Consider the following 13,755-nt stretch of genomic DNA (forward strand, 5'->3'; position numbering starts at 1 on the left):
GGTGGGTATTAAGGAGGGCACAAATTGCATGGAGTGCTGGGTGTGGTCCATAATCAATAAATATTGGAGCACTGAGAAAAAATTAAATTTTAAAAAATCCTTTAAAATATTTTTAAAAGATTTAATAAACTGATGTTTTCTAATAATTTTACTGGTAAAGAATAAAAAACCAGTTTTTTGTAAAATTCTGCTAGCCATCTCAATTCATTTATTAGTTCACAGAACAGTTATGAAGTCCAACCATATATAAGCACATCCCTTGCTTCAAAGATTGATAAATATACAATTACAATACAATGTCTTTGTGGCAACAAAACAGCTGTGGACCTCTTTGTAGGAGCTGTGGAACCAAGCATCATAAACCAAGGGACCTAGGAAAACTCTTGCCTAGCCATGCATCAGATAACAGACACACTCACTAAAGTCCCAGCTATAGAGCCAGCAATAGCCCACAGACTGGCTCCAGCCCCTTCCTCTCAACCACATCTGGGAGCCCTTGGAACACACTTAGATAATCACCCATTGAAGAGAGAGCCTTTTTGGAAAACTAAATTTCTTACAGTAAAGTTCCAGCACACCACTAGAGCAAAAACAAAGCAAAACAGGTTTGGATACACTGGAAAGGTAGTCATTAAAGACTACTTCAAATGCAAAGACAGCAATGTAAAACTTCAAAGAATATAAAAAGTCAAGGAAATATGATACCACAAAATGATCACAATAATCTTCCAATAATTGATCTCAAACACATGAAGATCAGTAGTTTATCCAAGAAAGAATTCAAAATAGCAGTTTTAAGTAAACTCAGTGAGCTACAAGAAAACACAAAAAGCCAGTTCAGGAGTGCCTGGGTGGCTCAGTCTGTTAAGCGCCTGACCTTTGATTCTGTTTCAGGTCATGGTCGCAAGGTCATGAGATCCACCCCTGCATCGGACTTATGCTCAGTGCAGTCTGCATGTCCCTCTCCTTCTCCCACTCACCTGGCTCACACACATGCTCTCTCTAAAATAAATAAATAAACAAACAAATAAAATCTTAAAAAACAAAAAAAGCCAGTTCAATAAGATGAGAAAAATACTAGAAGAACAAAATGAGAAGTTTAATAAAGAGTTGGAAGGGCACCTGGGTGGCTCAGTCAGTTAGGTGTCTGACTCTTGGTTTTAGCTCAGGTCATGACCTCAGGATTGTGGGATTGAGCCCCAGGTCTGCTTGACATTCTCTCTCCCTCTCTCCGTCCCACCCCCAACCTGATCTCTTTCACTTTCTCTCTCAATAAATAAATAAAATATATATTTTTTAAAAGAGCTGGAAATAGTTAAAAAAATAACTAAAAAATTCTGGAGCTGAATAATATAGTGAATGAAATGGAAAAAAGCAATAGAAATCACTGACAAGGGGCGTCTGGGTAGCTCAGATGGTTAAGCGTCTGCCTTCAGCTCCCGTCATGATTTCAGGGTTCTTGTATCCAGCCTGGCATCAGGCTCCCTGCAGGGAGCCTGCTTCCCACTCTCTCTCTGCCTGCTTCTCTGCCTACTTGTGATCTTTCTTTCTCTGTCAAATAAATAAAAATAAAATGTTTTTAAAAAGAGAGAGAGAAAAAAAAATCACTGAGAGGAAAATGGATCAAAAAAAATCTTGTGAATTTAAAGTTTTCAAATTTTAGAACTTTCAAATTATCCAATCAGTGGAGAAGAAAGAAAAAAGAAAGAAAAGAATGAGAAAAGCCTATGTGATTGTGGGATACCACTAAAAGAAACAACATGTGAATTACTGCAGTTCCAGAAGGAGCAAAAGGGAGAAAAAGACATAAAGCTTAAAGAAGTCATGGGTGAGAACTCTCAAACCTGGGGAAACATTTGGAATCCAAGTTTATGAAGCTCAGTCATCAAAAAAACTAATTAAAGAGATTTTCTCCAAAACACATTATAATAAAACCATCGAAAATCAAAATCAAAGAGAGAATCATAAAAGCAGCAAGAGAAAAGAAGCTTGTCACCTACGAGTGAGCCCTCATAAGGCTATTAGCAGTTTCTCAGCAGAAACCTTATATGCCAGGAGAAGAATAGGATTGTATATTCAAAATGCAGAGAGAGGGGCGGGCGCCTGGGTGGCTCAATGGGCTGGGCCTCCGCCTTCAGCTCAGGTCATGATCTCTGGGTCCTGGGATTGAGCCCCATATCAGGCTGTCTGCTTGGGGGGAGCCTGCTTCCCCCTCTCTTCAGCCTGCTGTTCTGCCTACTTGTGATCCCTCTCTCTGTGTCAAATAAATAAAATCTTAAAAAAAATGCTGAGAGAAAAGAACTGCCAACCAAGAATACTTTACTGAGCAAAATTATCCTATAGAAATCAATCAAATCAAATCAGTAAGTTTGATACACATTAACAGAATGAAAAAAATTACATGATCATCTCAATATGTGCAGAAAAAGCATTTGACAAAATTCAACATCTTTTCATGATAAACTCTCTCAATAAACTGGGTACCAAAGTATCATACCTGAACATAATTAAGACCACATAGGAAAAACCCACAGCTAACATCATACTCAGTGGCAAAACACTGAAAGTTTTTCCTCTAAGTTCAAGAATAAGACAAAGGCACCCACCTTACCACTCGTATTCAACATCAGACTAGATAAAGAAATGAAAGGCATCCAGATCAGAAAAGAAGAAATCAAATTGTCTTTGTCTGCAGAGGATATGATCTTACATATAGAAAATCCTGAAGACACCACCAAAAAGCTGTTGGAACTAGCAAAGATGAAGGATGCAATATCCACATATACAAATCCATTACATTTCTATACATTAACCCAAAAAATCTGAAAAAGAAATTTAAAACTACCATTCACAAAAGCATCAAAAAGAACAAAATACTTAGGAATAAACTTAACCAACGAGGTGAAAGATATGTACACTAAAAACTGAGACTTTGATCAAAGAAACATCAGACACACAAATAGGAAGATAACTCATTATTTATAGCTTAGAAAAATCAACATTAAATATGCACATGACTCAAAGCCATCTGTAGATTCAAGGCAATCCTTGTCAAAATTCCAGGGACATTTTTCAGATAAATAGGTAAAAAGAATCCTTAAATTTATATAGAACAAAAAACACCCCAAATAAGCAAATAATTCCTGGGAAAGAACAAAGCTGGAAGCATCACACTTCCTGTTTTCAAACTGTTACAAAGGTATAAAAATCAAAATAGGATGACCGTTCATTAAAAAAAAAAAAGAAAAAAACACAAAACCCAAAGAAAAAGAATCAAGAACTGGACAATAAACCCATGGATGTAGTCAACTAAAATTTGATGAGGGAGCTGAGCACACTCAAGGAAGAAAAGATAATCTCTTCAATAAATGATCCTGAGAAAACTGGATATTCACATGCAGAGAATGAAACCGGACCCCTAACTTACACCACTCATAAAAATTAACCAAAACTGGGTTAAAGACTTAAATATATAACCTTAAACCATAAAACTCCTACAAGAAAACAGGGGGAAATCTCCCTGATATTGCCAACATTGATGTTGGCAATGATTTTAGATGTGATGTCAAAAGTACAACCAACAAAAGCAAAAACAGTGGAACAAGCAATGTTTCTGCACGGCAAAAGAAATGAGCAACACTCTAGTTCCATTTACGTTGAATATATAGGGGAAGGAAAGGAAAAAATAAGATAAAAACAGTGATGGAAGCAAACCGTAAGGGACTCTTAACTAGAGAAAAGAAACAGAGCTGCTGGAGGGGAGGTGGGCAGGAAGATGGTCTAAATGTGTGGTGGGCATTAGAAGATGGTCTAACTGTGTGGTGGGCTCATCACTTGTGAGGAGCACTAGGTGTTACATGCAAGTGATGAATCACTAAAGTCTACCCCTGAAACTAATAATACAATATATGTTAGTTGAATTTAAATAAAATCTAAAAAACAAAGCAGAAACAAGTAACATAATGAACATGCAACCTACAGAATGGATGAAAATATATGTAAACCACACTATCTGAAAAAAGGTTAATATGTAAAGTATATAAAAAATTCATACAATTCAACAGCAAAAAAACAATTCAATTAAAAACTGGGCAAGGCATCTTAATAGACAGCTTTCCTCAGAAGATATTCAAATGGCCAACAGGACCAAAAAATGGGCTCGACATCACTATTCATCAGGAAAATGCATATCAAAACCATAATGATATATCTATCACTTCACACCTGTTAAAATGGCTTACATCAAAAAGGGAAGAGATACCACTGGCAAAGATGTACAGAAAAGGGAATCCTTACACACTGTTACAGGACTGTAAACTGGTACAGCCACTGTGCAAAACAGTGTGGAGGTTCCTCAACAAACGAAAAAATAGAACTATCAGAATATCCAGTAATCCCATTTCTGGGAACATTCTGACAGAAATGAATCAGTATCTCAAAGAGGTATCTGTCCCTCTACATTTACTGCAGCATTATTTATAGCAGCCAAGACACGGAAACGACCTATGTGCCCATCAGTGGATCCACTGATTTAAAAATGTGGTATACACTTACAATGGAATATTTTTAGCCACAAAAAAAGAGGGAAACCCTGCCATCTGCAACAACATGAATGAACCTTGAGGGAATTAAGCTAAGTGAAGGAAGTCACGCAAAAAGATAAATACTCTATGATCTGACTTACTCATGGAACCTTGAAAAAACAAACACACATTTATAGATTTGTGGTTGCCAGGGGTAGGAAGCTGAGGGAAATGGGTAGATATTGGCTAGAGGGTACAAACTTCCTGTTACAAGAAGAGTAAGATCTGAGGATCTAATGTACAGAATGGTGATTACAGTTAATAATACTGTTATATATTTAGAAGTTGCTAAAAGAGTTGCTAAAAAAGAAATGATAATTATGTGAGGTGATAGAGCTATTAACACTATTAGCATTTTACAATATAAAAGTATATTAAAGTAATACAGGTATACCTTACACTTACACAGTTACCTGTCAATTATACCTCAAAAAATCTGGACAAAATTCAACAATACTCAGATGTCAAAAATAGCAATAATGTGCTTAATTTTGTTTGAAAATAAAATTATTTGGGGGTGCCTGGGTGGCTCAGTCGGATAAGGTCTGCCTTCAGCTCAGGTCATGATCTCCAGGTCCTGGGATCGAACCCCAAATCAGGCTCCCCACTGAGCTTCTCCCTCTCCCTTTGCCCCTCCCTCCTGCTCATACTCTCTCTCTCACAAATAATTTCTTTTTAATTTTCTTAAAGAAAATGATTTGGTAACTTTTGTATACTTTTAGCTTACTATTTAATCCTAATATAAAAGCTAGACTTACGAATACAAAATTATAATTACTTTTTCATGGACTAAATGCATGCAAGAGAATATTATTAGCATATAGTTACATAAACTCACAAAAAGACTAAATTTCCCACAAGAGATTATTAATTTAGGAATTGAGCATGAGCCCCTAAGAGCACTGAAAACAAAAAGAAAGCTAGCAATTATTGTTTTAAAACTGTTAAACAGATAACTATAATCCTACTCATGAGTGAAGTAAATACAATAAACAATAAACTACACAGGCAAAATAGCCAGTAGTAGAGGAGAAAAACTAAAGCAGAGAAATCAAATTTTGATGTGCTATAGGATAACTAAGAAATCAGGATATTTCCTGAAATATAGGATAACCAAGAAAGGCCTTAATTTTTTTTTAAATTTTATTTATTTATTTATTTGACAGAGAAAGAGATCACAAGTAGGCAGAGAGACAGGCAGAGAGAGAGGGGGGAAGCAGGCGCCCTGCTGAGCAGAGAGTCCTATGCAGAGCTCCATCCCAGGACCCCTGCATCATGACCTGAGCTGAAGGCAGAGATTCAACCCACTGAGTCACCCAGGCACCCCAAAAGGCCTTAATTTTTAAGCACATCTTAAAAAAATAAATGGAAGGAGCAAGGAGCAAGCAAGCCATAAGAGAGTATTGATGGGAAAAGCACTCCAGAGTCAACAGCAAGTAGAGAGGTATGCTCAAAGTGTTTATAGAGAACAAAAAAGAAAAAAAAAAAGAAAAACATTCAGTGTGCCTCAACAGAGTGAAAAGGACAGAAAATAGGAGTTCAAATCAAGGAGAGGTGGTAAGCAATAGGGAGAGACCCGAGATGAATAGATCATACAAGGCCTTGTAGGTGTTAGAAAAAACTTCGGCACATACTCTGAGTGAAATCGGAGACAATTGGGGTTTGAGCAGAGGAAGACATAATCTGACTTGTGTTTTAAAAGATCCACTGTGTTTAGAATAAATGGAAAAATAAAAGGCAAAAGAACAAACAAACAAGAAGACCAATTAGTTAATTATTACACTTATACAGACAACAGATGACAGTGGCTTGGTCATGGAGGATGTGTTTGGCTCATAAAGATCAGAGCAGAAATCAATGAAATAGAAACCAAAAAAACAATAGAACAAATCAACGAAACTAAAAGCTGGTTCTTTGAAAGAATTAATAAAATTGATAAACCCCTGGCCCGACTTATCAAAAAGAAAAGAGAAAGGACCCAAATAAATAAAATCATGAATGAAAGAGGAGAGATCACAACTAACACCAAAGAAATACAAACTATTATAAGAACATACTATGAGCAACTCTACGCCAATAAATTTGACAATCTGGAAGAAATGGATGCATTCCTAGAAACATATAAACTACCACAACTGAACCAGGAAGAAATAGAAAGCCTTAACAGACCCATAACCAGTAAGGAGATTGAAACAGTCATTAAAAATCTCCAAACAAACAAAAGCCCAGGGCCAGACGGCTTCCCGGGGGAATTCTACCAAACATTTAAAGAAGAACTAATTCCTATTCTCCTGAAACTGTTCCAAAAAATAGAAATGGAAGGAAAACTTCCAAACTCATTTTATGAGGCCAGCATCACCTTGATCCTAAAACCAGACAAGGATCCCACCAAAAAAGAGAGCTATAGACCGATATCCTTGATGAACACAGATGCGAAAATACTCAACAAAATACTAGCCAATAGGATTCAACAGTACATTAAAAAGATTATTCACCACGACCAAGTGGGATTTATTCCAGGGCTTCTGGATATATTTTGAAGGAAGACCTGACAAGATTTGCTGACAGAGTAGATGGGACATGTATGAAAAAGAAAAAGACAGGAGTCAAAGATGATACCAAGTTTTTTGGCAGAGCAACTAGAAGAATTGTCATTAACTTAATTGGGAAAGACAAGAAGGGAAGGTATAAGAAAGAATATCAGTAGTTCAATTTTGGACATGTTAAGTTTGCAATACCCAATAACTATCCCAAAGAAATATCAAATAGGTAGCTTTATATGTAGGTCTGGAATTCCACAGAGAGATGTGGGCTGGAGATACAACCTTGAGGATCATTAGAATATACAAGAATATACAAGATAGTAAAAGTCAAGAGAAGGAAGATCAAGGACTGATTCCTGGAAGACTTCAATGTGGAAGACGTGGAGAATGAAGAGAAGGAAGCAAATCGGGCTGAGATGTACAGACTAGAAAGGCAGGGGGGAAACCAGGTGAGTAAGTGATATTCTGAAAGCTAAATGAAGACAGAATTTTGGAGAAGAGAGTTTTCCAATGGGTCAAAGATTGCTGATAGGTTAAATAAAATAAGATCTAAGAAATTATGTCTAGATTTATAAAAATGAAAATCAGTGGTAACCTTTGAAAAATCAATTCTGGAGTAATGGGAGTGAAAATTACTAGTGATAATTCAATAGTGAATGGGAGGGAAATAAGGATCACTGAGTGTACATGGTTCTTTTAAGGATTTCATAGCTAAGTGGAATGATTATAGATGACTTAATTTTCTTGTTTAGTTCAATCCTTACATAATGATGACATAGTATTTTTTGTAATATCTTGAAGTTTTTTAAATTGCATACATGTAGCACTATTTTTTTTTTTAAGTGCCTGACAAGGGTACGCCTGAGTGGCTTAGTCGGTTAAGTCTCTGATTCTTGGTTTGGCTCAGGCCATGATCTCAGGGTTGTGAGATCAAGCCCTGCACAGGGCTCTGCTCTCAGTGCCAAGCCGGCTTGTCCCTCTCCCCACCACCGCACCTCAAACCCAACTCTCTTTCTAATATAAACAAATAAAATCTTTTAAAAAAGCCAGACCAAGGCATTAAATAATTCATGAAATTATACAAGCAAAAGACTCCTTAAAAATTTTCTAGATATGTAATATTATATAACCTGATTATCATTTTTCTCATGCTTAGAAAGACCACAGAAAAACTCTAAGTTCCAACAGCAGTATTTCATGCTTGATAAAAATCATCTAACTCTAGGATATCTTCTACTATACAAAATCATTAGTCAGATTAAAATTCTCTAAGGAAAGTACAAGGGGTTTAGAATGTAGAAAATATTCCTACTTTGTAAATTGAATTCTCATAAATTCTATAATATGAAGTTACTATTGAAAATTTTGGTGGGGTGCATGTAGAAATAGATTCTCTTTAAAAAGGAAGGATAATAGCATGCATGCATGGTACCTTAAGAAGATTCAACACACTAGCAACATCTTAGTTTATAGCACAGGGATCAAATGAAATGTTTGTATAGAACATGGGACAAGTTGCCATATGAAATCTCTTGGTAATATTCAGATCAATTTGAGGGTCCAACATTTGAGCACTCATGCGCTAGGAACCAAAACCAAAACCTAGTGACTAGCAATTTTGTTGGTAATAAGAGTGCCAGTATAGCAGGTAACTTCCTTTTGCAACACATCAGATTTTAAAAGTATTCTATTTTTCACAAAACTCGACCATTCTCCTACACCATACACAAAGATAAATTCTAAATGGATGAAAGACCTCAATGTGAGACAGGAATCCATCAAAATCCTAGAGCAGCCCATAGGTAGTAACCTCTTCGACATCAGCCACAGCAACTTCTTTCAGAACATGTCTCCAAAAGCAAAGGAAACAAAAGTGAAAATGAACTTTTGGACTTCCTCAAGATAAAAAGCTTCTGCACAGCAAAGGAAACAGTCAACAAAACAAAGAGACAACCAACAGAATGGGAGAAGATATTCACAACTGACACTACAGATAAAGGGCTGGTATCCAAGATCTATAAAGTACTTCCCAAACTCCACACCCAAAAAACAAATAAGCAAGTCAAAAATGTGCAGAACAACAGACTCATGAAAAAGTGCTCCACGTCACTCCATATCAGGGAAATACAAATCAAAACCATAATGAGATACCACCTCACACCAGTCAGAATGGCTAAAATTAACAAGTCAGGAAATGACAAATCCTGGTGAGCATGCGAAGAAAAGGGAACCCTCCTACACTGTTGGTGGGAATGCAAGCTGGTGCAACCACTCTGGAAAATAGCATGGAGATTCTTCAAAAAGTGAAAAATAGAGCTACCCTATGACCCAGCAATCGCACTACGGGGTATTTACCCTAAAGATACAAAAGTAGTGATCGGAGGGGTACAGGCACCTGAATGTTTATAGCAGCAATGTCCACAATAGCCGAACGATGGAAAGAACCTAGATGTTCTTTCAAGATGAATGAATGGATATCAACAGATGAATGGATAAAGAAGATGTGGTACACACACACACACACACACACACACACACATACATACATACAATAGACTACTATGCAGCCATCAAAAGAAATGAAATCTTGCCATTTTTGATGACATGGATAGAACTAGAGGGTATTATGCTGAGCAAAATAAGTCAATCAGAGAAAGACAATGATCGTATGATCTCCCTGAGATGAGAAAGTTGAGAGGCAACATGGGGGACTTGAGGGGTAGGAAAGAAATAAATGAAACAAGATGGAATCAGAAGGGAGACAAACCATAGGAGACTCTTAATATCACAAAACAAACTGAGCTTTGCTGGAGGGGGTAGGGAGAGGGTGGTTGGGTTATGGACATTGGGGAAGGTATATGCTATAGTGAGTGCTGTGAAATGTGTAAACCTGGCGATTCACAGACCTGTACCCCTGGGGCTAATAATACATTATATGTTAATAAAAAAATAAAGGAATAGCTTGGAGGAATTAGAAGGAAGGGGAAAATGAAGGGGGGAAAATCAGAGGGGGAGATGAACCATGAGAGACTATGGACTCTGGGAATCAAACTGAGGATTTTAAAGGGTAATGAGGTGGGAGAGTTGAGTGAGCCCAATGATGGGTATTAAGTAGGGCATGTGTTGCATGGAGCCCTGGGTGTTATACACAAACAACAAATCACAGAACACTACATCAAAAACTAATGATGTATTGTATGGTGACTACCATACCATAATAAAAAAAAAAGAAGAAGAAGAAAGAAAGAAAAAGAAATGCTGGGATAGAAAAATAAATAAGTAAATAAAAGTATTCTAAAATTTGCATAAAACATGACATCAAACCAAAAACTTTAAATATACTTTGTTAAACAATCAGTACCTCGTAGACCTAAACTCATTTTTTCCAACAGTCACATACTACATTGTTGTACAGGGGTAAAAATTTCCTTCCCTATTGACAGATACTTAAGACTATCTCTAACTTTTTAATATGAAAATAATGCTATAATAAATATCCTTAACATGTGTCATATTTTATATATATAAAATGTATAATAAATGTCCTTATAATGTGTGTGTGTGTGTGTGTGTGTGTGTGTGTGTGTTTACACAAGTCACATTTTCCCGTAGGATCTAGTCCTGGCAATTAAGTTCTTGGGATAAGGGGTCAGAATATTTAAAACTTTTATTTTTAATTTTTTCAATTTATTTATTTTCAGAAAAACAGTATTCATTATTTTTTCACCACACCCAGTGCTCCATGCAATCCGTGCCCTCTATAATACCCGCCACCTGGTACCCCAACCTCCCACACCCCCGCCACTTCAAACCCCTCAGATTGTTTTTCAGAGTCCATAGACTCTCGTGATTCACCTCCCCTTCCAATCTACCCAACTCCCTTCTCCTCTCTAACACCCCTTGTCCTCCATGCTATTTGTTATGCTCCACAAATAAGTGAAACCATATGATAATTGACTCTCTCTGCTTGACTTATTTCACTCAGCAGAATCTCTTCCAGTCCCGCCCATGTTGCTACAAAAGTTGGGTATTCATCCTTTCTGATGGAGGCATAATACTCCATAGTGTATATGGACCACATCTTCCTTATCCATTCGTCTGTTGAAGGGCATCTTGGTTCTTTCCATAGTTTGGCGACCGTGGCCATTGCTGCTATAAACATTGGGGTACAGATGGCCCTTCTTTTCACGACATCTGTATCTTTGGGGTAAATACCCAGGAGTGCAATTGCAGGGTCATAGGGAAGCTCTATTTTTAATTTCTTGAGGAATCTCCACACTGTTCTCCAAAGAGGCTGCACCAACTTGCATTCCCAACAACAGTTTAAGAGGGTTCCCCTTTTTCCACATCCTCGCCAACACATGTTGTTTCCTGTTTTGTTAACTTTGGCCATTCTAACTGGTGTAAGGTGATATCTCAATGTGGTTTTAATTTGAATCTCCAATTTTATTTAACAACAGTGTGTAAGAATGCCCTTTTCTTCACATTTGCTGTTAATTTTTTAATAAAATATTTATCATTATGATTGCAAAAAATGGTATCTCATTATTTAAATTTTTCTGATTAGTACCCAAGATGAAATAGCCTTACTAAAAAATATAAAATTTGTTAATCATGAATGTTAGCTCCAACTAGAATTTGTTTTATAGGAAAATAATAATTACCTACTATTTAAATATTGCTATAGGCTTACCCATGAGATTCTTCATTTTCCGTAATAGGACATAGGTTGTTATCAGTTTTTCCACTCCCTATTGGATGCATTAGTCCAGCAGCAGCAGAAGAATATATGCTTTCTGATACTGCCATTTCATCATTTTGGTGCTTCTCCGTTTCTTCAACCTTTAATGGAAGTTTGATACGAAGGATAATTGTTACTAGTTTATTCATTAAAATGAACTTTTTTTATTAATTATACATGTTTTAAAGATTTTATTTATTTATTCATCAGAGTGAGAGAGAGCACAAGGAGGAGGAGGTGCCAGCAGTGGGAGAAGCAGGCTCCCTACTGAGCAGGGAGCCTAATGCAGGACCCCATCCCAGGATCCTGGGATCATGACCCAAGCCAAAAGTAGACTCTTAACTAACTGAGCCACCCAGGCATCCCAGAACTTTTTTCATTAATTATATCATTTGACTCTTAGTTTGTCATAATTTTAATTGATAAAAATATTTTATGTTTATCATTACAAGTAACTGCAATATTTATAAATTCTGCTTCATTTCTGTTTCAATAAAAAGAGAGGAATTGGGACGCATAGGTACCTCGTTGGTTAAGTATCTGCCTTGGGCTCAGGTCATGATACCAGAGTCCTGGGACAGAGTTCAGGACTCCTTCTTCTGCCAGTACTTCCCCTGCTTGTGTGCACATGCTGTCTTGCTCTCTCTATCTCTCAGTCTCTCTCCAACAAATAAATAAAATCTTTAAAATAATTAGTTTGATTTATACTTTTTTGCCATTTGCATGTCAAACTCTTGGTCTTCTTTCACTTCAAACGTAACCCGTGGGTTCCTTACTTTTTTATGTTCTCTGTCACTATCAAAACTCATTTTTGTTAAAAATCTGCTCAAAGTCTGATTTGTTATCATTTTCAGAGTCTGATTTATTTTCACTTAAGGAAAGATCAGAAGATGACCGGCAACTACAATCCAAGGATGAATGAGAAAGAACGACATTTTCGAGTCTAGACTCTTTCTGTTCAGGTAATGCCCGAAGTGTGACAAAGACAGGCACTGCAAATGCATCTTTTTTCTCACAATCAAATCTATCATTTGTCAAATTAGAAGGTTATTCCGTTAAGTCTGCTCCTTCTGTAAAGGGACCATGTAGGGACTCTTCCTTAGGATAAGCAGTAATGTTGTTTTTGTTTTTGTTTTTGTTTTTCACAAATTTCACCAAACTTCTGCTTTAACTCTCTGGTGATGAGTTTTAACTTATTTTTCCACTCTAATTTGTCTTGTTTGGTCCACATGTCCTCACACTTTTGAACAGAGGGATGTTCTGAATATAAAAATATATCATCCTCTCTATCACATTCCTTCTTCATTCCTGGTTCTTGGGCCATTTTTGACAGATACAAAAATGGAAAGTGAAAGTGCTGTATTTGATTTTCAGATGTCCCTTCTGTTAGCCTACATGTTTATAAAATAACTTTATCCTTAAGTAATCGAGTATGGACAAAGGAAAAATTAGAAAATAATTAAAATTTAACTGTTAAATTCCTTAGTCTATGTTAAGATGCTCCCAAGTCACTGGATTGTAACTAAGAAGCGAAAAATAACTTTCCCTAGCCTGAAATAGAAGAAAAACACAAATCCATAAACTTAATTTTGTCAGTTTTTTAAGCTAAACAATTCATCACATGTTACATCTACCAAAAAATGAATTACATGATTTTCAATGTTAGAAACTTAAAAACATTTTATCTTACCATACCTTAAACAGTGAGCCCCAATAGTGCATTTGATGATGTTTTTTAAAGATTAATAACTAGAGAATAGGCAAACTTATTATTAGGAGCCAAAATCAATAAACATCAATCAGAAAAGAAAAATAAATTCCTAAATTTTAATTCAAATTATATACTATGATAGTATTATACATCACTATAAATTATCTGCCTGTATGC

General features: G+C 36.3%; 1 protein-coding gene across 1 annotated transcript in view; it reads right to left on the minus strand.

Moving 5' to 3' along the window:
* Window positions 1-13,755, minus strand: part of LOC116593634 (ankyrin repeat domain-containing protein 26-like) — a gene marked incomplete at its 3' end in the record, with an annotated part of 95,151 nt that overhangs the window by 24,755 nt on the left and 56,641 nt on the right. The gene's annotated exons all lie outside the window — the stretch shown is intronic.

This window comes from Mustela erminea, chromosome 6 (genome assembly GCF_009829155.1).
Source record: "Mustela erminea isolate mMusErm1 chromosome 6, mMusErm1.Pri, whole genome shotgun sequence".
NCBI classification, from domain to species: domain Eukaryota; kingdom Metazoa; phylum Chordata; class Mammalia; order Carnivora; family Mustelidae; genus Mustela; species Mustela erminea.